The 25999-nt window shown below is 49.5% G+C and overlaps 1 long non-coding RNA gene across 1 annotated transcript; it reads left to right on the top strand.

Moving 5' to 3' along the window:
- Positions 1–22259: 22259 nt before the first annotated feature.
- LOC120986058 lies at positions 22260–23204 on the top strand. The gene is made up of 4 exons (XR_005775629.1): positions 22260–22327; positions 22654–22741; positions 22836–22947; positions 23106–23204. It is a non-coding gene; the product is annotated as an uncharacterized LOC120986058 (long non-coding RNA).
- Positions 23205–25999: the final 2795 nt, after the last annotated feature.

Here is a 25999-nt window from a genome sequence, read left to right as displayed (position 1 = left end):
TGAAATGAGAGTGAGTCTTGATGGGCCAGATGGATGGGCCCGTGGCTGGATTGGTAAAGGGCAGAGAGCTTCAGTCCGACTCAGACGCCAGCAAGGTGGAGGTGGAGTACTGGTTTGGGCTGGTATCATCAAAGATGAGCTTGTGGGGCCTTTTCGGGTTGAGGATGGAGTCAAGCTCAACTCCCAGTCCTACTGCCAGTTTCTGGAAGACACCTTCTTCAAGCAGTGGTACAGGAAGAAGTCTGCATCCTTCAAGAAAAACATGATTTTCATGCAGGACAATGCTCCATCACACGTGTCCAAGTACTCCACAGCGTGGCTGGCAAGAAAGGGTATAAAAGAAGAAAATCTAATGACATGGCCTCCTTGTTCACCTGATCTGAACCCCATTGAGAACCTGTGGTCCATCATCAAATGTGAGATTTACAAGGAGGGAAAACAGTACACCTCTCTGAACAGTGTCTGGGAGGCTGTGGTTGCTGCTGCATGCAATGTTGATGGTGAACAGATCAAAACACTGACAGAATCCATGGATGGCAGGCTTTTGAGTGTCCTTGCAAAGAAAGGTGGCTATATTGGTCACTGCTTTGTTTTTGTTTTGTTTTTGAATGTCAGAAATGTATATTTGTGAATGTTGAGATGTTATATTGGTTTCACTGGTAAAAATAAATAATTGAAATGGGTATATATTTGTTTTTTGTTAAGTTGCCTAATAATTATGCACAGTAATAGTCACCTGCACACACAGATATCCCCCTAAAATAGCTAAAACTAAAAACAAACTAAAAACTACTTCCGAAAATATTCAGCTTTGATATTAATGAGTTTTTTGGGTTCATTGAGAATATGGTTGTTGTTCAATAATAAAATTAATCCTCAAAAATACAACTTGCCTAATAATTCTGCACTCCCTGTAGTGGATGGCACTCCTGGGTATGATGTGCGGTGCTCAGTGGAAGGGGTCAATCAAAATAAATATAGAAACCACGGCACTCGATAAGTCGTTTTTCAAAATTCAATTCATTTATTTGTTGTCCATCCCAAAAGGATCTTGTTTATATATTGCAATTGGCCAATTGCAATATATAAACAAGATCCTTTTGGGATGGACAACAAATAAATGAATTGAATTTCGAAAAACGACTTATCGAGTGCCGTGGTTTCTATATTTATTGTGATGAGAACATAATCCTACCACTTTTACAAATCACTAGTCAGACCACACATGGAGTACTGTGTACAGTTCTGGGCTACTGTGAACAAGGCAGACGTAGCAGAGCTGGAGAGGGTTCAGAGGAGGGCGACTAAAGTAATTACGGGAAGGAGGGAATTACAATACCCTGAAAGATTATCAACATTTGGGTTATTCACTTTAGAAAAAAAGACGACTGAGGGGAGATTTAATTACTATGTATAAATATATCAGGGGTCAGTACAGAGATCTCTCCCATCATCTATTTATCCCCAGGACTGTGACTGTGACGAGGGGACATCCTCTGCGCCTCGGGGAAAGAGGGTTTGTACACAAACATAGAAGAGGATTCTTTTCGGTAAGAGCAGTGAAACTACAGAACTCTCTCCCTGAGGAGGTGGTGATGGTAAGTTCACTAAAAGAGTTCAAGTTGGGCCTGGATGTATTTCTGGAGCGTAATAATATTACAGGCTATAGCTAGTAGAGATGGGTCGTTGATCCAGGGAGTTATCTGATTGCCTGAATGGAGTCGGGTGTTTTTCCCCTTAAGTGGGGAAAATTGGCTTCTACCTCACTGTTTTTTTTTTTTTTTGCCTTCCTGTGGATCAACTTGCAGGATAACAGGCTGAACTGGATGGACAAATGTCTTTTTTCGGCCTTATATACTATGTTACTATGTTATGTTACCAAGGGGCACGCACCCGATTTCAGGCAGTCAAGGCTCCACCACCTCAGCCAAAGGAAGCTGTCCTTCCCATCATCTGCTGGTCCTGATGCTCCTGCTCCTCCTAGTCAGTCATTCCGTCAGCAATCGATCACCAAAGCGATTGCCAAGAGACAACAGTATGCGTGCACTCATCCAACGGCGCAGAAGCTGAACATGCTCCTCGCATGTTGTTGGTACTGCAGTCCCTCCCTTTCCAAGTAGTGGACACTGCACCTTTCAGAGAACTGATGGCTTGTGCCGAGCCGAGGTGGAGAGTCTCAAGCCGTCATTTCTTTGCCAAAAAGGCAGTACCAGCCCTGCACACATATGTAGAACAGAAGGTGGGCTAGTCCTTGAGCCTGTCGGTGTCTGCCAAAGTGCACGGCAGCACCCATGTGTGGAGCTGTAACTACGGTCAAGGACAATATATGTCCTTTACGGCCCCCTGGGTAAATGTGGTTCCTGCCCAGCCAAACCAGCAACTTGGCCAAGTGACGCCACTTCCATCTCCACGTTCTCACGCCGTTGGTCCTGCGATAATGTCCGCCTCTGCCTCCTCATCCTCCACCTTGTCCTCAGCCTCCACTGCAGGGATAATTCACAGTACCCCACCAGCATACCACATGTGCAGGGCACGGCGGTGTCACGCTGTTCTGCACCTAGTTTGCCTGGCCACCAATGATATTCAAACTGGGGAATATCACCATGGGAACGCCTCTATGTTAAAATATACCATCGGATTTGAGTTACATCGTGAAAACTCATATCCGACAGTATATTCTAACACAGAGGCGTTCCCATGGTGATGGGGACGCTTCAAGTTAGAATATACTACGAACTGTGTACATGACTGCCCCCTGCTGCCTGGCAGCCCCTGATCTCTTACAGGGGGCTATGATACGCACAATTAACCCCTTCAGGTGCGACACCTGAGGGGTTAATTGTGCTGATCACAGCCCCCTGTAAGAGATCGGGTGCTGCCAGGCAACAGGGGGCAGTCATGTACACAGTTCTTTTAGTATATTCTAACTTGAAGCGTCCCCATCACCATGGGAACGCCTCCGTGTTAGAATATACTGTCGGATCTGAGTTTTCACGAAGTGAAAAATCAGATCTGAAAAAAACAGTTATGCAGACGGATCCGTTCTGAACGGATGCAAGCGTTTGCATTATAGGAGCGGATCCGTCTGTGCAGACACCAGACGAATCCGCTCCGAACGCAAGTGTGAAAGTAGCCTCATCCGTACATACTAAATGGTAAAACACTCGGTAACACTGACATGGAAAAGGACCTAGGAATTTTAGTGAACAGCAAACTGAGCTGTAAAAAAACAGTGTCAGGCAGCTGCTGCCAAGGCCAATAAGATAATGGGTTGCATCAAAAGGGGCATAGATGCCTGTGATGAGAACATGTGTGTTAATTATACACTGCGTGCAGAATTATTAGGCAAATGAGTATTTTGACCACATCATCCTCTTTATGCATGTTGTCTTACTCCAAGCTGTATAGGCTCGAAAGCCTACTACCAATTAAGCATATTAGGTGATGTGCATCTCTGTAATGAGAAGGGGTGTGGTCTAATGACATCAACACCCTATATCAGGTGTGCATAATTATTAGGCAACTTCCTTTCCTTTGGCAAAATGGGTCAAAAGAAGGACTTGACAGACTCAGAAAAGTCAAAAATAGTGAGATATCTTGCAGAGGGATGCAGCACTCTTAAAATTGCAAAGCTTCTGAAGCGTGATCATCGAACAATCAAGCGTTTCATTCAAAATAGTCAACAGGGTCGCAAGAAGCGCGTGGAAAAACCAAGGTGCAAAATAACTACCCATGAACTGAGAAAAGTCAAGCGTGCAGCTGCCAAGATGCCACTTGCCACCAGTTTGGCCATATTTCAGAGCTGCAACATCACTGGAGTGCCCAAAAGCACAAGGTGTGCAATACTCAGAGACATGGCCAAGGTAAGAAAGGCTGAAAGACGACCACTACTGAACAAGACACACAAGCTGAAACGTCAAGACTGGGCCAAGAAATATCTCAAGACTGATTTTTCTAAGGTTTTATGGACTGATGAAATGAGAGTGAGTCTTGATGGGCCAGATGGATGGGCCCGTGGCTGGATTGGTAAAGGGCAGAGAGCTTCAGTCCGACTCAGACGCCAGCAAGGTGGAGGTGGAGTACTGGTTTGGGCTGGTATCATCAAAGATGAGCTTGTGGGGCCTTTTCGGGTTGAGGATGGAGTCAAGCTCAACTCCCAGTCCTACTGCCAGTTTCTGGAAGACACCTTCTTCAAGCAGTGGTACAGGAAGAAGTCTGCATCCTTCAAGAAAAACATGATTTTCATGCAGGACAATGCTCCATCACACGTGTCCAAGTACTCCACAGCGTGGCTGGCAAGAAAGGGTATAAAAGAAGAAAATCTAATGACATGGCCTCCTTGTTCACCTGATCTGAACCCCATTGAGAACCTGTGGTCCATCATCAAATGTGAGATTTACAAGGAGGGAAAACAGTACACCTCTCTGAACAGTGTCTGGGAGGCTGTGGTTGCTGCTGCATGCAATGTTGATGGTGAACAGATCAAAACACTGACAGAATCCATGGATGGCAGGCTTTTGAGTGTCCTTGCAAAGAAAGGTGGCTATATTGGTCACTGCTTTGTTTTTGTTTTGTTTTTGAATGTCAGAAATGTATATTTGTGAATGTTGAGATGTTATATTGGTTTCACTGGTAAAAATAAATAATTGAAATGGGTATATATTTGTTTTTTGTTAAGTTGCCTAATAATTATGCACAGTAATAGTCACCTGCACACACAGATATCCCCCTAAAATAGCTAAAACTAAAAACAAACTAAAAACTACTTCCGAAAATATTCAGCTTTGATATTAATGAGTTTTTTGGGTTCATTGAGAATATGGTTGTTGTTCAATAATAAAATTAATCCTCAAAAATACAACTTGCCTAATAATTCTGCACTCCCTGTAGTGGATGGCACTCCTGGGTATGATGTGCGGTGCTCAGTGGAAGGGGTCAATCAAAATAAATATAGAAACCACGGCACTCGATAAGTCGTTTTTCAAAATTCAATTCATTTATTTGTTGTCCATCCCAAAAGGATCTTGTTTATATATTGGCCAATTGCAATATATAAACAAGATCCTTTTGGGATGGACAACAAATAAATGAATTGAATTTCGAAAAACGACTTATCGAGTGCCGTGGTTTCTATATTTATTGTGATGAGAACATAATCCTACCACTTTTACAAATCACTAGTCAGACCACACATGGAGTACTGTGTACAGTTCTGGGCTACTGTGAACAAGGCAGACGTAGCAGAGCTGGAGAGGGTTCAGAGGAGGGCGACTAAAGTAATTACGGGAAGGAGGGAATTACAATACCCTGAAAGATTATCAACATTTGGGTTATTCACTTTAGAAAAAAAGACGACTGAGGGGAGATTTAATTACTATGTATAAATATATCAGGGGTCAGTACAGAGATCTCTCCCATCATCTATTTATCCCCAGGACTGTGACTGTGACGAGGGGACATCCTCTGCGCCTCGGGGAAAGAGGGTTTGTACACAAACATAGAAGAGGATTCTTTTCGGTAAGAGCAGTGAGACTACAGAACTCTCTCCCTGAGGAGGTGGTGATGGTAAGTTCACTAAAAGAGTTCAAGTTGGGCCTGGATGTATTTCTGGAGCGTAATAATATTACAGGCTATAGCTAGTAGAGATGGGTCGTTGATCCAGGGAGTTATCTGATTGCCTGAATGGAGTCGGGTGTTTTTCCCCTTAAGTGGGGAAAATTGGCTTTTACCTCACTGTTTTTTTTTTTTTTTGCCTTCCTGTGGATCAACTTGCAGGATAACAGGCTGAACTGGATGGACAAATGTCTTTTTTCGGCCTTATATACTATGTTACTATGTTATGTTACCAAGGGGCACGCACCCGATTTCAGGCAGTCAAGGCTCCACCACCTCAGCCAAAGGAAGCTGTCCTTCCCATCATCTGCTGGTCCTGATGCTCCTGCTCCTCCTAGTCAGTCATTCCGTCAGCAATCGATCACCAAAGCGATTGCCAAGAGACAACAGTATGCGTGCACTCATCCAACGGCGCAGAAGCTGAACATGCTCCTCGCATGTTGTTGGTACTGCAGTCCCTCCCTTTCCAAGTAGTGGACACTGCACCTTTCAGAGAACTGATGGCTTGTGCCGAGCCGAGGTGGAGAGTCTCAAGCCGTCATTTCTTTGCCAAAAAGGCAGTACCAGCCCTGCACACATATGTAGAACAGAAGGTGGGCTAGTCCTTGAGCCTGTCGGTGTCTGCCAAAGTGCACGGCAGCACCCATGTGTGGAGCTGTAACTACGGTCAAGGACAATATATGTCCTTTACGGCCCCCTGGGTAAATGTGGTTCCTGCCCAGCCAAACCAGCAACTTGGCCAAGTGACGCCACTTCCATCTCCACGTTCTCACGCCGTTGGTCCTGCGATAATGTCCGCCTCTGCCTCCTCATCCTCCACCTTGTCCTCAGCCTCCACTGCAGGGATAATTCACAGTACCCCACCAGCATACCACATGTGCAGGGCACGGCGGTGTCACGCTGTTCTGCACCTAGTTTGCCTGGCCACCAATGATATTCAAACTGGGGAATATCACCATGGGAACGCCTCTATGTTAAAATATACCATCGGATTTGAGTTACATCGTGAAAACTCATATCCGACAGTATATTCTAACACAGAGGCGTTCCCATGGTGATGGGGACGCTTCAAGTTAGAATATACTACGAACTGTGTACATGACTGCCCCCTGCTGCCTGGCAGCCCCTGATCTCTTACAGGGGGCTATGATACGCACAATTAACCCCTTCAGGTGCGACACCTGAGGGGTTAATTGTGCTGATCACAGCCCCCTGTAAGAGATCGGGTGCTGCCAGGCAACAGGGGGCAGTCATGTACACAGTTCGTAGTATATTCTAACTTGAAGCGTCCCCATCACCATGGGAATGCCTCTGTGTTAGAATATACTGTCGGATATGAGTTTTCACGATGTAACTCAAATCCGATGGTATATTCTAACATAGAGGCGTTCCCATGGTGATGGGGACGCTTCAAGTTAAAATATACCATCGGATTGGAGAAAACTCCGATCTGATGGTATATTAATAGGGACTCCTGACTTTACATTGAAAGTCAATGGGGGACAGATCCGTTTGCAATTGCACCATATTGTGTCAACATCAAACGGATCCGTCCCCATTGACTTGCACTGTAAGTCAGGACGGATCCGTTTGCCTCCGCACGGCCAGGCGGACACCAAAACGACTTTTTCCTTCATGTCCGTGGATCCTCCAAAAATCAAGGAAGACCCATGGAAGAAAAAACGGACACGGATCACGGAACTACGGAACCCGTTTTTGCGGACCGCAAAAAAAAACGGTCGTGTGCATGAGGCCTTAATTGGTGGTTTGGGGCGGTTGCTGTGCGGGTTGGCTGGTATGGGGCACGGCGGAGCAGGGCCTTTACAAGCGTGGGGGGTGGGGAGAGGGAGTGAGGGCGAGGCGATGGGTGGATCGGGGCAGGCGTTGGGTGGGGTGGTCCCTGGGGGGGCGACGAGTGGGGCGGGTGGCGAGGAAGATAGGCCGAGGGTGGACGATGCGGCGAGGGGGGAGGTGTATGTTTGCTTTGAGGGCCCTTTGGGGGCGCATTTGAAGCAGGAAGTGAGGGACCGGATTTGGAAGGGGGAATATGTGGATATTTTCTCGCTTCTCCCTTTGGAACGCTTTAACTTGGATGTGGTTCGGAAGGATTTGGGAAAAAAGGAGGAGGAGGAGAAGAAGCGGTATAGGCTGATTCCCCGTACCTTTAGTAATTGGCTTCAGGCGTTTGCTATTTTGGCAAGTGTGATTGGGGAGAAGGCGCCGGATAGTTGTTCGTCTCTGTTTTGTTACATGGACGCGATAGGGGAGGCTTATCGGGTTTATGGGGGGTATGGGTGGTTGCGGTATGACGAGCAGTTTCGTCAGAGGAAGGCGGTCCGCTCCAGCATGCGGTAGGGCCATTAAGATATAGGGTTGTGGATGAGGGTGATGGGGCAGGGAGACAGGGGCAGCCTTTTCGTGCAGAGCAGGGAGGGGGGGAGGGGCGGGGCAGTTAGGTTTTGCGGCAGCCTCAGCAAAAGGATTGTGCTTTTTATTCAATGAGGGGAGTTGTAAGTTCGGTCAAAAATGTAAGTTTAAGCATGAATGCTCGGGGTGTGGGGGGAGTCACGGGGCCAGTCGTTGCTTCCGGGGGCCAAGGTCGAGGGGTGGAGAGGCGGTTGGAAAAGGGGCGGACGCCGGTACGGGTGGGGGCGATGGGTCGGTATTTAAGTAGGTACCCGGATAGGGATGGGGCGGAGTTTTTGCGGAAGGGATTTGAGGAGGGGTTTGTGATCCCGTCTTGTTCTGCGGGAGCGGGAAGTGGGAGGTGTAAGAATTTGAGGTCGGCTTTGCTGCACCCGGAGGTGGTGACTCAGAAGCTGGCTAAGGAGACGGATTTGGGGAGGATGTACGGGCCTTTTGAGGAGTTACCTTTGGGGGACTTGGTGGTCTCTCCGCTGGGGGTGGTTCCGAAGAAGGAGCCGAATGCTTTCCGCTTGATAAATCACTTGTCATTCCCAAAGGGGGCGTCGGTGAATGATGGGATTGATCCGGATTTATGTTCTGTAGTTTATACATCCTTTGACACAGCGGTTGGTTGGGTTAGGAAGTTGGGGCCGGGTACGCTGTTGGCGAAGGCGGGCATTGAGGAGGCGTTCCGGCTGTTGCCGGTTCATCCGGATAGTTTACGTTTGTTGGGTTGTTTTTGGGACGGGGGTTATTTTTTTGATAGGTGTTTGCCAATGGGGTGTTCTGTTTCTTGCGCGTATTTTGAGAGGTTTAGCTCCTTTTTGGAATGGGTAGTGAAGGATGTGGCGGGGTGTCAGTCGCTCATTCATTACTTGGACGACTTCCTGTGTTTGGGTCCGGCGGATTCCAGGGTGTGTGGGTTATTGTTGGCGTCGTTGCAGTCGGTGTTCGGATCGTTTGGAGTGCCATTGTCAGCAGAGAAGACCCACTACGGAGTTATGTTTTTTAGGTATTGTGCTAGACACGGTGCGGATGGAGTGTAGGTTGCCTGAAGACAAATTGGTTGATCTGAGGGCCACAGTGAGGTTGGCAAGGTGTGGGCCGAAGATTCGTTTAAAGGAGTTGCAATCCTTGTTGGGGAAGTTAAATTTTGGTTGTAGGATCATTCCGATGGGCCGGATATTTTGTAGGAGGTTGGCGGCGGCGACTGCAGGTGTGGTGTCAGGTCACCATTTTATTCGGCTGGGTAGGGAGTTGAGGAGAGATTTGGGATGGGTTTTTGGGGCAGTTTAACGGTAGGGCGTTGGTCATGGGGGAGGTGGTTGAGAGTTGTGAGTTGTTCTCGGACGCAGCTGGGGGGGTGGGTTTTGGTGTGTATTGTGAGGGACAGTGGTGCGCGGGTGTGTGGCCGGAGGGGTGGTTGGCGAGGGGTTGGGTGAGGAACGTGGCGTTGCTCGAGTTGTTTCCTATAGTGCTGGCGGTGGTGCTATGGGGTGACAGGTTCAAGGACAGGTAGGTGAGGTGGCATTGCGATAACTTGGGTGTTGTGCAGGCGGTAAATAGTCTGACGGCATCTTCATCTCCTGTGGTTAGGCTGTTGCAACACTTGGTGCTGATGTGTTTGCCTCTGAACACGTGGGTTGTGGCGGTGCATGTCCCGGGTGTTGCTAACGGAGTGGCTGATTTTCTCTCTCGTTTGCAGTTGGAGCGTTTTCGGCAGCTGGCACCGGAGGCAGAGAAGGAGGGGTTGGAGTGCCCAATTTGGCTCTGGGATCTCTTGGAGGTACTATAACGGGTTTGTTTAGGAGGTCGTTGAGCGAGGGTACATGGTTGGACTATGGTAAGGCATGGCGTTCTTGGGAGAAGTGGTGTGCAGATTTGGGGGTTGGGGTTGATGGCGGGGAGGCCCCGTTGGTATTGTTTTTGGGGCACATCGTGAAGGAGGGTTGGTCGGTGGCAAGGGTTAACCGTTGTTTGGCAGGATTGGTTTTTGGTTTCAGATTGAGGGGCCTTCCGGATGTTACAAAATCATTTTTGGTGAAACAGGTGCTGAAGGTTTTTCGACGAGGGGGTCGGTTGGCTGACGGTAGGAGGCCGGTTACTTTTGATTTGCTGCTGAGAGTGGGGGTTTGTGTAGAGTCAGTTTGTAGATCGGCTAGTGAAGTTCGCTTGTTTAGACTGGCTTTTTCGTTGGCCTTTTTTGGGGCTTTTCGGTTGGGGGAGTTGGTGAGTAAGAGTATAGTTAGTGCGGGGGGTTTGGGGAGTGAGGATGTGGATTTGTATGAGGATAGGGTAGTGGTGCGAATTAGGGTATCTAAGACGGATAGGGAGGGAAGAGGTTGTAGTGTGTCTTTGTATGCGGTTGCGGGGTGTTTAGTTTGTCCGGTCAATTGTTTGAGGGAGTATAGGGCGGGGGTTTGCTGGGAGGGGGAGGGTCCTTTGTTGAGACATGAGGATGGTTTGTTTCAGTCGAGATTTCAGTTTGTGGCTGTGTTCAAAAAATGGCAGCGTTGGGAATGGACTCCAGAGGTTTCACGGGTCATTCCTTTCGTATTGGGGCAGCGACAGAGGCTGCAAGGCTGGGGCTGGGGGATGAAGTGATTAAGAAGATCGGGCGGTGGGAGTCGGTGTGTTTAAAGTCATACGTGCGTTTGGGGGTTTGTGATTTTGTGTTGTGGGGGCCGATCTTGCCTGTGTTTTATTTGTCGTCTGTGTTTTATTTATTTGAGGCGGCGTTAGTCTGGATCCTGGGACATTCGTTTGTTTTTTGGGGGGCCTTGCGTGCTGATGTGCAGCCCAACGGAAGGCAGTTGGGGATAAGCAGGGAGGAGGCGGTGGTGAGATGGATTGGGCGTAGAGGCATGTTGTGGGGGAGTGTGATGGGGGAGGTGCATCGGCATGTGAGGCTAGATAGGTCCCCGGATATTCTGGTGCTGCATGTGGGGGGCAATGATTTGGGAGTGAGGTCTTGTCGGGAGTTGATCAAGGATATCAAATTCGACTTGTTGCGGTTGTGGTCGTTGTTCCCAGGGATGATCACTGTTTGGTCGGACATGGTGTATAGGCAGTCGTGGCGGGAGGCCAGGTCATTTGAGAAGGTGAATAAAGCACGGGTAAAAGTGAATAGGGCAGTGGGTAAGTTTGTGGCCAGGAATGGGGCGGTGGCGGTTAGGCATGTGGAGTTGGAAGCGGGTACCGGAGGATTTTGGAGGACTGATGGGGTTCATTTGAACGCGGTGGGGATTGATTTGTGGTCCTTGGGCCTGCAGGGTGGCATTGAGAGGGCGCTAGGTATGTGGAGGAACGCGCGGGCTTGAGGGAGGAGTCAAGCCGCGCGTTGTTGGCGGGGGAAGGTCATAGAAGCTGGTGGTCTTGGATGGTCTGGAAAATGGGAGGGCCCCCAGGAGGGGGGCTGGACTCTCATAGTTGGGGGGCATTTTGGTTCGTTCAGAGAGGCGTCCATCAGTTGGTGTCTCCGAGCTGGAGTTTTGCGGCTGGAGGCAAGATAGAAGTGCCGAGTTGGCGTGTTTTTATATATGTTGGAAATTTGGGGCTTCTATGACCTCCCTCGTCAGGGGGGTATGGCAATGTTATTGTTATATTTATATATTTATATATATATGTTATGTATTTATTTTCATTAATAAACGGCTGCTGTGGCCGATTTAATCCAACCCAGTCTGTGAGTATTCATTTAAGGTAAGAGGTGGTTGGGGGTAGAGGGATTTTATTAGGGTGGTGTCAGCAGGCCCTGACTAATAACCAATAACCCAGTCATGTGAGAGGCGGGAGGGGGATCTGTGGATGACACTGTTATGGAGGGGGAAATGGGGATGACACTGTCATGGGGTGGATCTGTGGATGACACATATAGCATAAGATGCTATATACGGTATGTGTCATCCACATATCCCCCCCATAGCAGTGTCATTCACAGATCCCCCTCCCTATAAAAGTGTCATCCACAGGCAACTAGGACATGTTGAAATCTGAGCGTTTTTTTTTTTTTTTTTAAACCACAGACAGCAGGACTTTTCTTCCCTGTTGCGGTTTTAGGTATTGGGTAAAGTATCGCAGCATTTCTAAGCGTACTTGTGTAAATGTATCGTTGTTATAGCTGCCCCCCCTACTTTTGTCCTGGCCCCCAGTGTGCCCCCCCCCCCCCCAAAATTTGAAAGCTAGAGACGCCACTGGCTGTCTCTACTCCTCCCATTCCTCTGCTGTCACCTGTACCACTACTACTCCCATCCCTCTTCTGTCACCTGTATCACTACTACTCCCATCCCCCTGATGTCACCTGTACCACTACTACTCCCATCCTTCTACTGTCACCTGTATCACTACTACTCCCATCCTTCTACTGTCACCTGTATCACTACTACTCCCCTCCCCCTGCTGTCACCTGTATCACTGTTCCTCCCATCCCTCTTCTGTCACCTGTATCACTACTACTCCCATCCTGCTACTGTCACCTGTATCACTGTTCCTCCCATCCCCCTGCTGTCACTACTCCGCCCATCCCCCTGCTGTCACTACTACTCCCATCCCCCTGCTGTCACCTGTACCACTACTCCTCCCATCCCTCTTCTGTCACCTGTACCACTACTACTCCCATCCTGCTACTGTCACCTGTATCACTGTTCCTCCCATCCCCCTGCTGTCACTACTCCACCCATCCTCCTGCGGTCACCTGTACCACTACATTACATACTATTTAACCTGTTGGAGCAGCAGAGGAACAGCAGGCCTGGCAGGCAGTGTGGAGAAGAAGGGGCCATTACTCCCTGTCCCAGCAGCAGCTCCAGGGGGCAGAGAACAGTCAGACACCAGGTCCCTCTGCCCTCCTTCCCTGTCAGTGCAGACTGCAGAGCTCGGGCTGTATTCACAAGCAGCCAGCCTGCTCCAGAACAGCTCCGTGCTGGTGGGCGGGGCCTGCCCCTGTGACTAATACACAGGGGGGTGTGCCCAACATCTAGTCCAGGATCCCTGTCATTGGCTGGCAGCACGTGTCATAGGAGGCTGCAGCCAATAGAAAACAAGAGGCAGTACTGGCAAATGGTGTGCCAGTCCTGCGGATCTCAGAGGAGGAGGGGACAGCATGGAGGAGCAGTACTCTGCCTCCTCCTCCTCACTGACAGCGCCCGAGTCACAGCTGGAAGTAGTGCTGGTTCTGTGGCCATATTAAGGACAAGACCAGCACTTCTCTCCCATCCCCCTCACTGGAAGAAAATCACCGTTATTTTACATTACAACTGTCATCAGCACAGTTCATGTGCACTACAGATCCCAGCATGCCCTCCTACATTAGGTTCACTGTTTCTGAAAATCTACACTATGCTCCATAACAATCCATACACATTACTATTTTCTAGCCTACACAGCTAGGATGGCTTTGGTTGCCATGGGCAACACCACCGTTTCCCTGCATTAGCTCCCGTTGCCGAGCATGACATCACAGACGCGTTGCCCTGGAGACCTCCAACTGTCCTAACGGTCAGAGTGAGTTGAGGTTCGTGGAGAGAGGAGCTGTTGAGACTTGTGCAGAGCGAGCGATTTGCTTATTTCCCTTTATTTATATTTTTTTGCGGTTTTTTTTTTTTTTGTTTGTCTGCCCCCCCCCACCCCTCACACTTTTTCTAGGTGTGTTGTGGGAGAGGCAGCCAAATGGCTGCTACGGGGGCTGGAGGAAAACTCCAGCCCCGGAGACATCTCCATCCTTCCCGGAGGCCCCCGTACAGCCGGAAGCCAAGAAGACCTGGCTATAACCATCTTACAGCTGGATTAGAAGGTATCGTGCCAGATTTTAAAACACTGTTTGAAATACCTAGACAGGAGGAACCTGGCCGATACCTTCGACTGCAGGGAGGACCCCCACTACCTCCGGCACCACCACCTGCCGATAACACCTGTGCGGCAGAAGTAGAGATAGAGGAACATCGGGTACCACAGCCCACCATAACACCAGGTGAGGAGCAGACCTATCCCTCATTGCCCAGTAGACCATCTGCCGGGAAAACACCATCCCCGAGAGGAGCAGCAGAAACATCTAGAGTCCGCATTGTGCCTGACGCCTTACCACCGCGTATTAAGGTCACTGCGAGACAGCTGAATAACTTCCCACAATGGCTCCCTGTCAGTTATGCGTCTCGGAAGAACATGATAGCCATGCTGACCAGACCATTGGTGGACGTGCGGGACTCCTATGTGACGCATGAGGGAGAATATCTCAGGTACACCTTTACCCGTGATGTCATCTTCCACAACCGGGAATACCATGGGAAAATCTCCTTCTGCCGCAAAAAAATGTAGTGGTGGAATCCCCTGCAGAGCGTGAGTACCATCTTAGCGCACAGCTGCTTTTCGGATTGACTTTTCGGTTTTGACCTTGGCTTGACTAATGGACTGTGTTTTTACTGCCGCCTGCCCTGACCCCGGACTGTTTTTGGACTGTGATTGTTTTCTGCCTGCCCCGACCTCGGCCTGTTTTTTAGACTATGATTGCTTGCTGCCTGCCCCGACCTCGGCCTGTTTTTTAGACTATGATTGTTTGCTGCCTGCCCTGACCGCGGCCTGTTTTTGGACTACGATTGCTTGCTGCCTGCCCTGACCCGGACTGTTTTGGACTACTCTTCTGCCTGTCGATTTGGTACCTTACTGTAAATGACTGCAGGACAGTCTGCCTCTCTCCCGGCCTTACCTCTGGGTAGATCCCTTTCAGTGCCTCATATACTGGGATTTCTGCACACCTTAACCATAATGGACAGAACTATGGTGGGCTCTTCTATCCCTGGACTGGAATTGAATGCTCTGCATACTACATGCAGATTTACTCTGGTTTTATATTTGCTTCCTGACTATAGTTCACATGGGTAATGACAGCACCGGTTTTTCTGGCAGGCAGAGACTTAGGCCAGTAACCCAGCTTGGACTTGTAATTTCCCCAACGTGACAGATTCCCAGTGGGCTGGTCAGTCAGGGGGCCGCCTGCCATAAACCATTGCAGTTTCCATGGCGTCAAAAACTGAAGGACCTGAAAATCTCCCTTTCACCTCCATCATCTCTGCTTCTGCTAGTTTAGGAAGGGGGGAAATGGGGAGAGTCCTGCTGACAGTGGGGAGGGGTACTTTGGAGAAGACTGTTGCTGTTAGTGGGGGAGAGGTAAGATGTAGGAAATGCCTCTGTCAGCGGGAAAGGGGTGGGAAGGAGGAAAGTGTTGCTGTCAGCGGTGGAGAAGTGGGAAGAAGGACAGTGCTGCTGTCAGTGTGGGAGGGGTGTGAGGGGGACAGTTCTGATGTCAGTGAGAAGGGGGTAAATTCTGATCTCAGTAGGGGAGGAGTGGTAAGGTAAAAAGTCAGATGCCAGTGGGAACAGGGAAATGGCCAATGGGGGAGGGGTGGGAAGGGGAAAATGCTTCGGCCAATGGGGGAGGGGTGGAAAGGGGGAAATGCTTCGGCCAATGGGGGAGGGGTGGAAAGGGGGAAATGCTTCGGCCAATGGGGGAGGGGTGGAAAGGGGGAAATGCTTCGGCCAATGGGGGAGGGGTGGAAAGGGGGAAATGCTTCGGCCAATGGGGGAGGGGTGGAAAGGGGGAAATGCTTCGGCCAATGGGGGAGGGGTGGGAAGGGGGAAATGCTTCGGCCAATGGGGGAGGGGTGGAAAGGGGGAAATGCTTCGGCCAATGAGGGAGGGGTGGGAAGGGGGAAATGCTTCGGCCAATGGGGTAGGGGTGGGAAGGGGGAAATGCTTCGGCCAATGGGGGAGGGGTGGGAAGGGGGAAATGCTTCGGCCAATGGGGAGGGGTGGGAAGGGGGAAATGCTTCGGCCAATGGGGGAGGGGTGGGAAGGGGGAAATGCTTCGGCCAATGGGGGAGGGGTGGGAAGGGGGAAATGCTTCGGCCAATGGGGGAGGGGTGGGAAGGGGGAAATGCTTCGGCCAATGGGGGAGGGGTGGGAAGGGGGAAATGCTTCGGCCAATGGGGGAGGGGTGGGAAGGGGGAAATGCTTCGGCCAATGGGGGAGGGGTGGGAAGGGGGAAATGCTTCGGCCAATGGGGGAGGGGTGGGAAGGGGGAAATGCTTCGGCCAATGGGGGAGGGGTGGGAAGGGGGAAATGCTTCGGCCAATGGGGGAGGGGTGGGAAGGGGGAAATGCTTCGGCCAATGGGGGAGGGGTGGGAAGGGGGAAATGCTTCGGCCAATGGGGGAGGGGTGGGAAGGGGGAAATGCTTCGGCCAATGGGGGAGGGGTGGGAAGGGGGAAATGCTTCGGCCAATGGGGAGGGGTGGGAAGGGGGAAATGCTTCGGCCAATGGGGGAGGGGTGGGAAGGGGGAAATGCTTCGGCCAATGGGGGAGGGGTTGAAAGGGGGTAGCGCTGCAGCTATCGATTTGTTTCATAATAGAATATTCTCATCAGCCCCCCATGCCATCAGTCTCCCCATGCAATATGTTCCTAGTGCCATCAGCCCCCCTATGTTATCAGTCACCCCATGCCATCAGCCCCACCGTGCCATCCGTCCCCTGTGCCATCAGCCCCCCTATGTTATCAGTCACCCCATGCCATCAGCCCCACCATGCCATCCGTCCCCTGTGCCATCAGCCCCTCCATAACATCCATCCCCATTGACATCAGCTTCCCCATGCCATCTGTCCCCAGTGCTATCAATTCCCCCCATGCCATCTGACCCCAGTGCCATCAGTTCCCAACAGTGCCATCAGTTCCTCCCTGTTCCATCAATTCCCTCGATGCCATTCGTTTTCCCCATTTCCATCAGTTCCCCCATCTCATCATTTCCCCCAGTAGGGTAGGGAGAAAAGGCTTTGGGAAATAGGGGAGGGTCTGGAGGGAGTACAATGTTGCTGCACTCGGGTGTTTGGCACTTCTGGGGAGATATTCTGTACTGTAATGTGGTGTTTGTCCGGCACCAATGGGCAAGAATGTTGTGTTGCACTATGGTATCTGTGTGCCAGGGCTGCATTTCAAGCCCACTCGGGCCCTAGATGTAATATGTGTACAGTGCCAACATCAGAACATCCACATGACCACCTTATCCGGACCAGCTGTTGAGCCAGCACTGCCCACCTCCTCCCCGGTCACAATAGTGAGACAGCTCTTCAGAAATGGCCAGTACGAGAACCTGATGGCCGGCCTCAGCAGGGACTTCTTCTGTACCATGTTACTACACCCGCAGGACCTGCTCAAGATCTGCTTTACAGGTACAACCACAGTGCTTATATGATCCATTACTGCCTCTATGTAATGTTTATGTACATATATGCTGGGCAAGCTGGGGGTTGTAGTACCCCTAACAATTTAATGATACCATATGTAGCTTTCAAATATGCTTTGTAGTAAAGTTCCTCACCATTTTCAAGATCTCTGCTCCTGTTAGTAAATTAAGGCAGAGACTTAGGGGCTTACCCCAAATCTGTGAGGTGAGGCTTTACTTCTTGTAAGTGAACATTACATGAAAACACTGATATCTTTATATTCTCATCTGATTGGAAAAAGGCAGGGGCTTCTGTCACCCAACTCCCACCCCAAGACAGGACTGGACTGAAGATGTGGTGACCTGTCATTAGATATAAATCTGCTCTGCTGTTTAATTTGGCGGCCATTGCTGTTCCTACAGTAGATGATACTCATCAGTGCATGAAAACCTGGGGTGACAACCTTGCTGGATGCTATAAAAGTGGTCACATTGATTGTCAGCCTGCTTTCCCTCCATTGTACTCTAGTCATACATTTTGTAGTGGTATTACTATAAGAATCCCAGTAAAATGATGGAATAGAGCTTAAAGGGGTATTTCCATCATATACATTTATGGTGCGGGATCCCACCTATGACATGGACGAGCCATGCCCCATGTTCACTGGATCATCGAGGAGGTACTCCCCATAACCTGGAATAGCCGCCTTTCCATTGCCAGCTGCCTCTCCATTGTAGGCTGTGGGGAGCGTAGCCTCTGTGATCCATAACGTGGGCTCAGAGCTCGAGTCCTGCGGGAACGTGTGGGAACGGTGTTCCTGCACTTTTTTCATAGCAGGAACGCGGTTCCCTTTCAGGGCCGCCCATCTTTAACGCCGGGCAAAAGTACCAGGAAGCGGTGAAGGTTTTATACTCACCGCTTCCTGGTCCTCTGTAGGTAACGTTTGAAGTTAAAATATACCATCAGATTGGAGTTTTCGGATCGGATAATCTACATCCGAGGCGTTCCCATGGTGATGGGGACGCTGCATCATTGGTGGGCAGTGCGCCCTCTTCCCCCTCCCCGGTATTAAAATCATTGGTGGGCAGTGCGCCCTCCCCCTGCCCTAACTAGTATTAAAATCATTGGTGGGCAGTGCGCCCTCCCCCCGCCCTTCCCAGTATTAAAATCATTGGTGGGCAGTGCGCCCCCCCCAATCATTCGTGGCAGCGGCAGTTCCGATCGGAGTCCCAGCAGTGTAATGCTGTAATGCTGGGGCTCCGATCGGTTACCATGGCAGCCAGGACGCTACTGAAGTCCTGTCTGCCATGGCCAGTTACTCTGCAGGTGTGATCTGAGGTCTTATTGGGGTCTTATTAACTTTGGGGATCTTATTGGGGCTGTTAGCTGAGGTCTGATTAACATTGGGGGTCTGATTGGTGGTCTGACTTGAGGTGTAATGAAATTTTTTTTTTTCCAGAGCAACTTGGAGAAAAAAGGCCTCACAGTCTCCCACACTCCTTCTGCCCGGCCAAGCCTGCCAGCACCCCTGAAGCCAAGTCTGCCAGCACCCCTGAGGCCAAGCTTGCCAGCACCCCTGAGGACAAGTGCCAGCACCCCTGAGGCCAAGCCTGCCAGCACCCCTGAAGCCAAGTCTGCCAGCACCCCTGAGGCCAAGCTTGCCAGCACCCCTGAGGACAAGTGCCAGCACCCCTGAGGCCAAGCCTGCCAGCAGCCCTGAGGCCAAGCCTGCCAGCACCCCTGAGGCCAAGCCAGCAAGCACCCCTGAGGTCAAGCCTGTCAGCACCCCTGAGGCCAAGCCAGCCAGCACCCCTAAGGCCAAGCCAGCCAGCACCCCTGAGGCCAAACCAGCCAGCACCCCTGAGGTCAAGCCAGTGTCACGGCCTATGGTCGTCACTCTTTGAGCCGCATGCAGTTGCCAGTGGTTAGGTTCGTTGTCTACCGCAGGTGAGGGCAGTTTGTATATTGTCTCACGTGTGGTTGCCGCTGGCAACATGGTGTTGTTGGCAGTGTAGCAGCCTGAGCTTGTTGCTGGGCTGCTCACTGTCTATGCATGCAGTTGCCTATGGCAACTTGTGTTATATGTGTGCACTTTCCCTGTTTGGTGTGCACAGGGTTTATGTGTGTGTGCACTTCCCCTTTAAGTGGCTTCACTACCCTGTCTGGTATTGGAGGGGTTAATTCCCTTTCCAGTGTGTGTCTGTGTGGGTGTGGCTACTTGGGCTATTTAGCCTCTGCTGAGACCTGAAGCTGAGGGGTACTCCAGCCATGCATTATGCTGGAGTCATCCTCCTGGTCTTATACCATCTGTCCAGTGAGGGCCACCCTTGTGGTCATAAAATATATGTACTGATGTTATGATTTGTCTGTGTGGTGTTTCACCCTATTGCAGCTATGGATCTGGTTTCCTGTGTGAGTTATGTTGTGTGCTGTGTCCTTTTGTGTTTGGTGTGGACAACAGCATTTGAACACGGGTTCCAGTCAGTGTGTCTGTGGCAGGTAGGTGTGGAAGTGTTTTACTCGCCTGCCATATCCTTATGCTGTTTGATATTTCCCGTTCCTTGCAGCTTGGCCAGTTTAGACTCCTGTTTCTCCGTGTCTAGGAGGAACAGGTCGTCTTACCCTGCTCCTAGTCCAGGGATCTCTTGAGGGCTAGTAGGGACCCGAGGTTCCTGAGTATGAGCCCTCCTACCATCTGGGTTGGCTCATACAGTTAGGAGTCAGGGTCAGAGTTAGGGACGCGTTAGGAGGTGACCTGCTCCCTAATTCTGTTGTCCTGGCCTAGCAGCTTCCTATTCCTATAACATTGCACGAATGAGGGTTTCCCCCACTCTCATCCATGACAGTATGACCACAATGGCTCCTTGCGTGGTTTACCTTCGAAAGAGGGTGCAGCATGTATTGCCAGCCGTTTCGGCATACATGCACGTTCTCCGGAGGGAGAGCGTTATGGGGATCACCGTTAACGGCGCGGTTGGTGGCTTATTCCCCGCCACCTTGCCTTCCGTGTCCGTGTTGGTGATCCCTTGTCCCTCTCTATGTTCCTATCTCTGGTCGTCTGCTGGCAGCTTTCCGTTGGTGTTCCGGCTGTGTGCTGGTTAGGAGTGGCTGTTGGCATCGACTGGAGTGGGAACGTGAGTGGAGAGTGACGCAGTGTTCAGTGCGGTCTCTCCGGACTGTTTGTTTGCTGGTCTCTGGTTCCTGTGTGTTGCTCCAGAGGCTGGCAGTCGGCGCCCTGGTTCCGGTGTGTTGCTCCAGGGGCTGGCAGCAGTCCTGGGGAGACTCGTATGCACTGGCGCTGATTCTCCTACTTTTTCCTTTCTCCCATCCCTGTTTTGAGTTCCTCACTAGTTTCCTTTTTTTTTTTGGTGGGGGGGCTTTGAAGGGTGGGAGTGTCACGGCCTATGGTCGTGACTCTTTGAGCCGCATGCGTTGCCAGTGGTTAGGTTTGTTGTCTACCGCAGGTGAGGGCAGTTTGTATATTGTCTCACGTGTGGTTGCCGCTGGCAACATGGTGTTGTTGGCAGTGTAGCAGCCTGAGCTTGTTGCTGGGCTGCTCATTGTCTATGCATGCGGTTGCCTATGGCAACTTGTGTTATGTGTGCACTTTCCCTGTTTGGTGTGCACGGGGCTTATGTGTGTGTGCACTTCCCCTTTAAGTGGCTTCACTACCCTGTCTGGTATTGGAGGGGTTAATTCCCTTTCCAGTGTGTGTCTGTGTGGGTGTGGCTACTTGGGCTATTTAGCCTCTGCTGAGACCTGAAGCTGAGGGGTACTCCAGCCATGCATTATGCTGGAGTCATCCTCCTGGTCTTATACCATCTGTCCAGTGAGGGCCACCCTTGTGGTCATAAAATATATATACTGATGTTATGATTTGTCTGTGTGGTGTTTCACCCTATTGCAGCTATGGATCTGGTTTCCTGCGTGAGTTATGTTGTGTGCTGTGTCCTTTTGTGTTTGGTGTGGACAACAGCATTTGAGCTCGGGTTCCTGTGTGTCTGTGGCAGGTAGGTGTGGAAGTGTTTCACTCGCCTGCCATATACTTATGCTGTTTGATTTTTCCCGTTCCTTGCAGCTTGGCCAGTTTAGACTCCTGTTCCTCCGTGTCTAGGAGGAACAGGTCGTCTTACCCTGCTCCTAGTCCAGGGATCTCTTGAGGGCTAGTAGGGACCCGAGGTTCCTGAGTATGAGCCCTCCTACCATCTGGGTTGGCTCATACAGTTAGGAGTCAGGGTCAGAGTTAGGGACGTGTTAGGAGGTGACCTGCTCCCTAATTCTGTTGTCCTGGCCTAGCAGCTTCCTATTCCTATAACATCGCACGGATGAGGGTTTCCCCCACTCTCATCCGTGACAGCCTGTCAGCACCCCTGAGGCAAAGCTAGCCAGCACCCCTGAGGCCAAGCCTTTCAGCACCCCTAAGGCTAAGCCAGACAGCACCTCTGAGTTCAAGCCAGCCAGCACCCCTGAGGCCAAGCCTGCCAGCACCCCTGAGGCCAAGCCAGCCAACACCCCTGAGGCCAAGCCAGCCAACACCCCTGAGGCCAAGCCAGCCAACACCCCTGAGGCCAAGCCAGCCAACACCCCTGAGGCCAAGCCTGTCAGCACCCCTGAGGCAAAGTTAGCCAGCACCCCTGAGGTCAAGCCTGTCAGCACCCCTAAGGCTAAGCCAGCCAGCACCCCTGAGGTCAAGCCAGCTAGCACCCATGAGGCCAAGCCTGCCAGCACCCCTGAGGCCATGCCAGCCAGCACCCCTGAGGCCAAGCCTGTCAGCACCCCTGAGGTCAAGCCAGCCAGCCAGCACCCCTGAGGTCAAGCCAGCCAGCACCCCTGAGGTCAAGCCAGCCAGCACCCCTGAGGTCAAGCCAGCCAGCACCCCTGAGGTCAAGCCAGCCAGCACCCTTGAGTCTTCAGAACTGTAAGTAAATAATATATAAGGGGAGCTTATAATATGAAAAAGACGAATTATGTCTAAACAGACATATAGCGCAAATTCCAGTTTTTGTTTGCGTTTTATGTTGCACTGAATGGGCTGCTATATTCACTAGAGCGCAGCACCCCCTGCATTGTGTATTCAGACCGAGCGCCATACATACAGGGTGAGTGTGCCTCGTACTGCAGTATTTTATGGGTCAAATTAGTTCCATTGATGTGAGTAGATGAATGGAAGATATAAGTCTATCATGTGCAACAAATCTGCCACATGTGAATATACCCCAGTAGAACATGATGCAGGTGTAGTCCTGGTCCAGTTTTCACCTATGGCCACAGGGCAACAAGGTACAAGTGTTAACCACTGCACCGCTATACTTACACTGTTTAGAACATAATTGTTGTCTTGGGTTTGTTCCTTGTGAGACTCATTTCTTGCATAATTTCTTTCATGCAGATGCCTTAACCCTTTTTTACTCGTCTTGTTCTTCAGTACAATGCTGGTGTTGACCCTTCATGATAAAAGGACATGTTCCATGCTCTTACTACAATGTATGGGCAGGAAGAAATTCCTGCACAAGGTAATCAGTGTCTCTATAATGTCCTACAATCATCATAGATGTCAGGCTTTACCATCAGTATCAGTCTTATATACCATCAGTCTTATATCTGTAGGGTTTGTACCAGGCCTGCTGGGAACATCAGATGGAGCCCTGCAGTTCATGGCCTACAAGAAACTGAAAATGGACTTTACAAGCATTTCCATCGACCCAGTGACACAAAACCGGTAATAACCTGCATTTCTTATTCAGATAGACCTCAATATCTATGTGTTAGGTCTGATGTACATAGAATAAACATGATGGTAAGGGTCAGCCTACACGGTCAGACTGATGTGCCAGAACCAGCAGAGAGGAATGGGTTTATGTGTCTTCTGTCTTATAGGAAAGAAGAGTTCCATGGAGTCTACTAGAGCAATGTCTTCAGCATTATCCCAGAGACCTCCGCCTGCGGAATCACCTTATTAGCTTCAATTCTACTTTCATTTTCCTGGAAATGACCACAGTGCAGAAGTTCTGTAATAAAAGGAATAGAAAACCCTAGACAAGCCTGGTTCTGATAATCATTTATTACATGGATGTTGATTTACACTAAAGGGGTTCTCTGAGCTTTTCTGAAATTTCAGCAGCTTTCTGACCTGTGTAGGCAAGATGGGTTCCTCAGTACTTACCTCTCTGTCGCACCGCTGACACCACCGTCTCTGTTAGACTCACGTGACCACCTTGAGTTTTCGAGCAGAGTTTTCCTGAGTCTTCCTGTTAAACTGCATACTGTAATTGGGAGCACATTATGTGGCTCTGATCTATATGGACACTGATTAATGGGGGGCACTGTGTGTGGCACTTTTATATTCAGGGGGGCACATTGTGCTCAGTATGTGATGAGCTTGGTTCTGGTGCTGGATCTTAGTGTTGAGCGCGAATATTCGCATAGCGAATATTAATCGCGAATATCGCAACTTCGATAATTCGCGAATATAGTGCTATATATTCGTTATATCGAATATTCGTAATTTTCTCCATCTGAACACATGATTCCTTCCTGCTTAAAATGCTTGTGGGCCAATGACTCATTGGCCCACAAGCAAGAAGCAGGGAGGAATCAAGAGTTTAGATGGTAAAAAATGACGAATATTCTAAAAAACTAATATATAGCACTATATCACATATTCGTTTTATAGAATATTCATTTTTTTCCCCCCAATTAGTACAGTTATTGCCCTTCGGCATACTCCTCCCCGACAAACGTCCCTGTCACCATGGGAACGCCTGGTGGTTAGAATATACCATCGGATCAGAGTTTTCACGATCTAACTAAGATCCGATTGGTATATTCCAACCACCAGGCGTTCCCATGGTGACGGGGACGCTTGAAGTTAGAATATACCGCCAGGGCGCTGTGATCCGCACAATTAACCCCTCAGGTGCTGGTTAATTGCGCTGATCACAGAGCCCTGTGTGCCCTACCCCCCACCTCCCCAGTATTAAAATAATTGGTGGCCAGTGCGCCCTAAACCCCCCTCCCCCCCAGTATTAAAATCATTGGTGGCAGTGGCCACAGGGTCCCCTCCCCCCCTGGCAGTGGCCACAGGGTCCCCCCCCCCCCCCCCCCCCGGTCATTGGTGGCAGCAGGCAGTTTCACTCAGCAGCATTTACTTACCTGCGGGGCTCTCCTCCTTCTGAGAACTCACAGCAATGCGCCGCATAGACCTGTGAGTTACGAATATATGTGATATAGTGCTATATATTCGTTTTTTAGAATATTCGTCATATTGTAAGACAAGAATATTTAGCAACATAGCGAATATTCGCAAATTACACATATAGACTGAAATTTCACTGATTCAGAAAGAGACAAAAAAAATAAGACAAAAAATAAAATAGATTATAGCACTACATTAGTGAAATTTCAGTCTATATGTGTATTTTACAAATATTCTCTATATTGCTATAACTTCGTTTTTTAGTATATTCGTCATATTCGTCATATTCTAAAACAAGAATATATAGCAATATGGCGAATAATCGTAAAATACACAAAATCACGATACGCGATTAATTAAATCGAATATTATTCGCGATAAATAGCATAATGACGAATATTCGATTTCGACGAATATAAGACGAATATTCAATCACTACTTGATCTATGTCAGGGATCAGCAACCTTCTGCACTCCAGCTGCTATGAAACTACAACTCCCAGCATGCGAACATGTTTGGCTGTTCTTCTAACTCCAACAGAAGTGAATGAAGCATTCTGGGAGTTGTAGTTTCTGAACAGCTGGAGTGCTGGAGATTGCTGACCCCTGATCTATGTGTTCCTGAATCTTCCTGTTTAGCTGCATACTGTGAATGGGGGCTCATTATGTGGCACTTATTTATATGGGCACTATGTGTGACACTGATTTATGGGGGGCCCAGTGTGTGATGAGCTTGGTTCTGGTGCTGTATTTACGTGACTTGAATTCAATATTATATTGGTGCAAAGAACACAAATCCTTTGTATTTTGGTGGTAAAAAAGGCACTCTGCACGTAAAGTAGGGAATCTGCTTTAAAAAATGTTGAATCTCTCTCCTCCTGTATCCAAAGAATTCTTCTCACAGACAATATCATCACTTCAACTAGACTGTAAAAACAGTATAAAACAATGGAGCATTCTCCTGCAAAGGTAGAGATACAATAAGACGTCAAACAGCAGAAATTTTTCTCTTTACCCCCTTGTAGTGTCCTAGTGGAGACTACATCTATATGAAATGTTTGGATGCTCTGGGGTCTGTATCTTCAGGTGAGGCATCTGGTACATGGCCTGTATTTCTTTAGGGGTTTGATGTGTGGTCTGAATTCATTTGGGGTCGTGTTGTAGGGGACCATTTGTATTATTGGAGAAAGAGATAGGTGAAGTTATCAAAAATTAGATTTAGCTGCTTCACCGAATTTCACAAAGAAATTGGATTTGTTACGCATTCCATTGTATGTAGAGGGCGCACTGACAAGTAACGGAAATTGTGCCGCCTCCCTCAGATGCCGCGTTCAACACTGTCTGAGGCATCTGACAGTAGCATTAAGGCTTTTCAGGGGTTAAAGAAAAAACTATACTTACCTCATCCATTTGTTCGAGCAGAGGCCATTGTAGCCAACTGGATAGAAACCACACAAAATCTCGCACACAGCGACATGATGAGATCATCATGCTTGCCAGGCGCGGTGACGTCAGCTAGCTTGCTGACATGAAGCGCAGCTTCTTAGATCAAGATGGCCGCAACAACCTCTTCTTCC

This window comes from Bufo bufo, chromosome 1, assembly GCF_905171765.1.
Source record: "Bufo bufo chromosome 1, aBufBuf1.1, whole genome shotgun sequence".
Taxonomy (NCBI): domain Eukaryota; kingdom Metazoa; phylum Chordata; class Amphibia; order Anura; family Bufonidae; genus Bufo; species Bufo bufo.
Note: the sequence above shows the minus strand (reverse complement) of the source record. Positions and strands in the feature narration are given on the sequence as shown.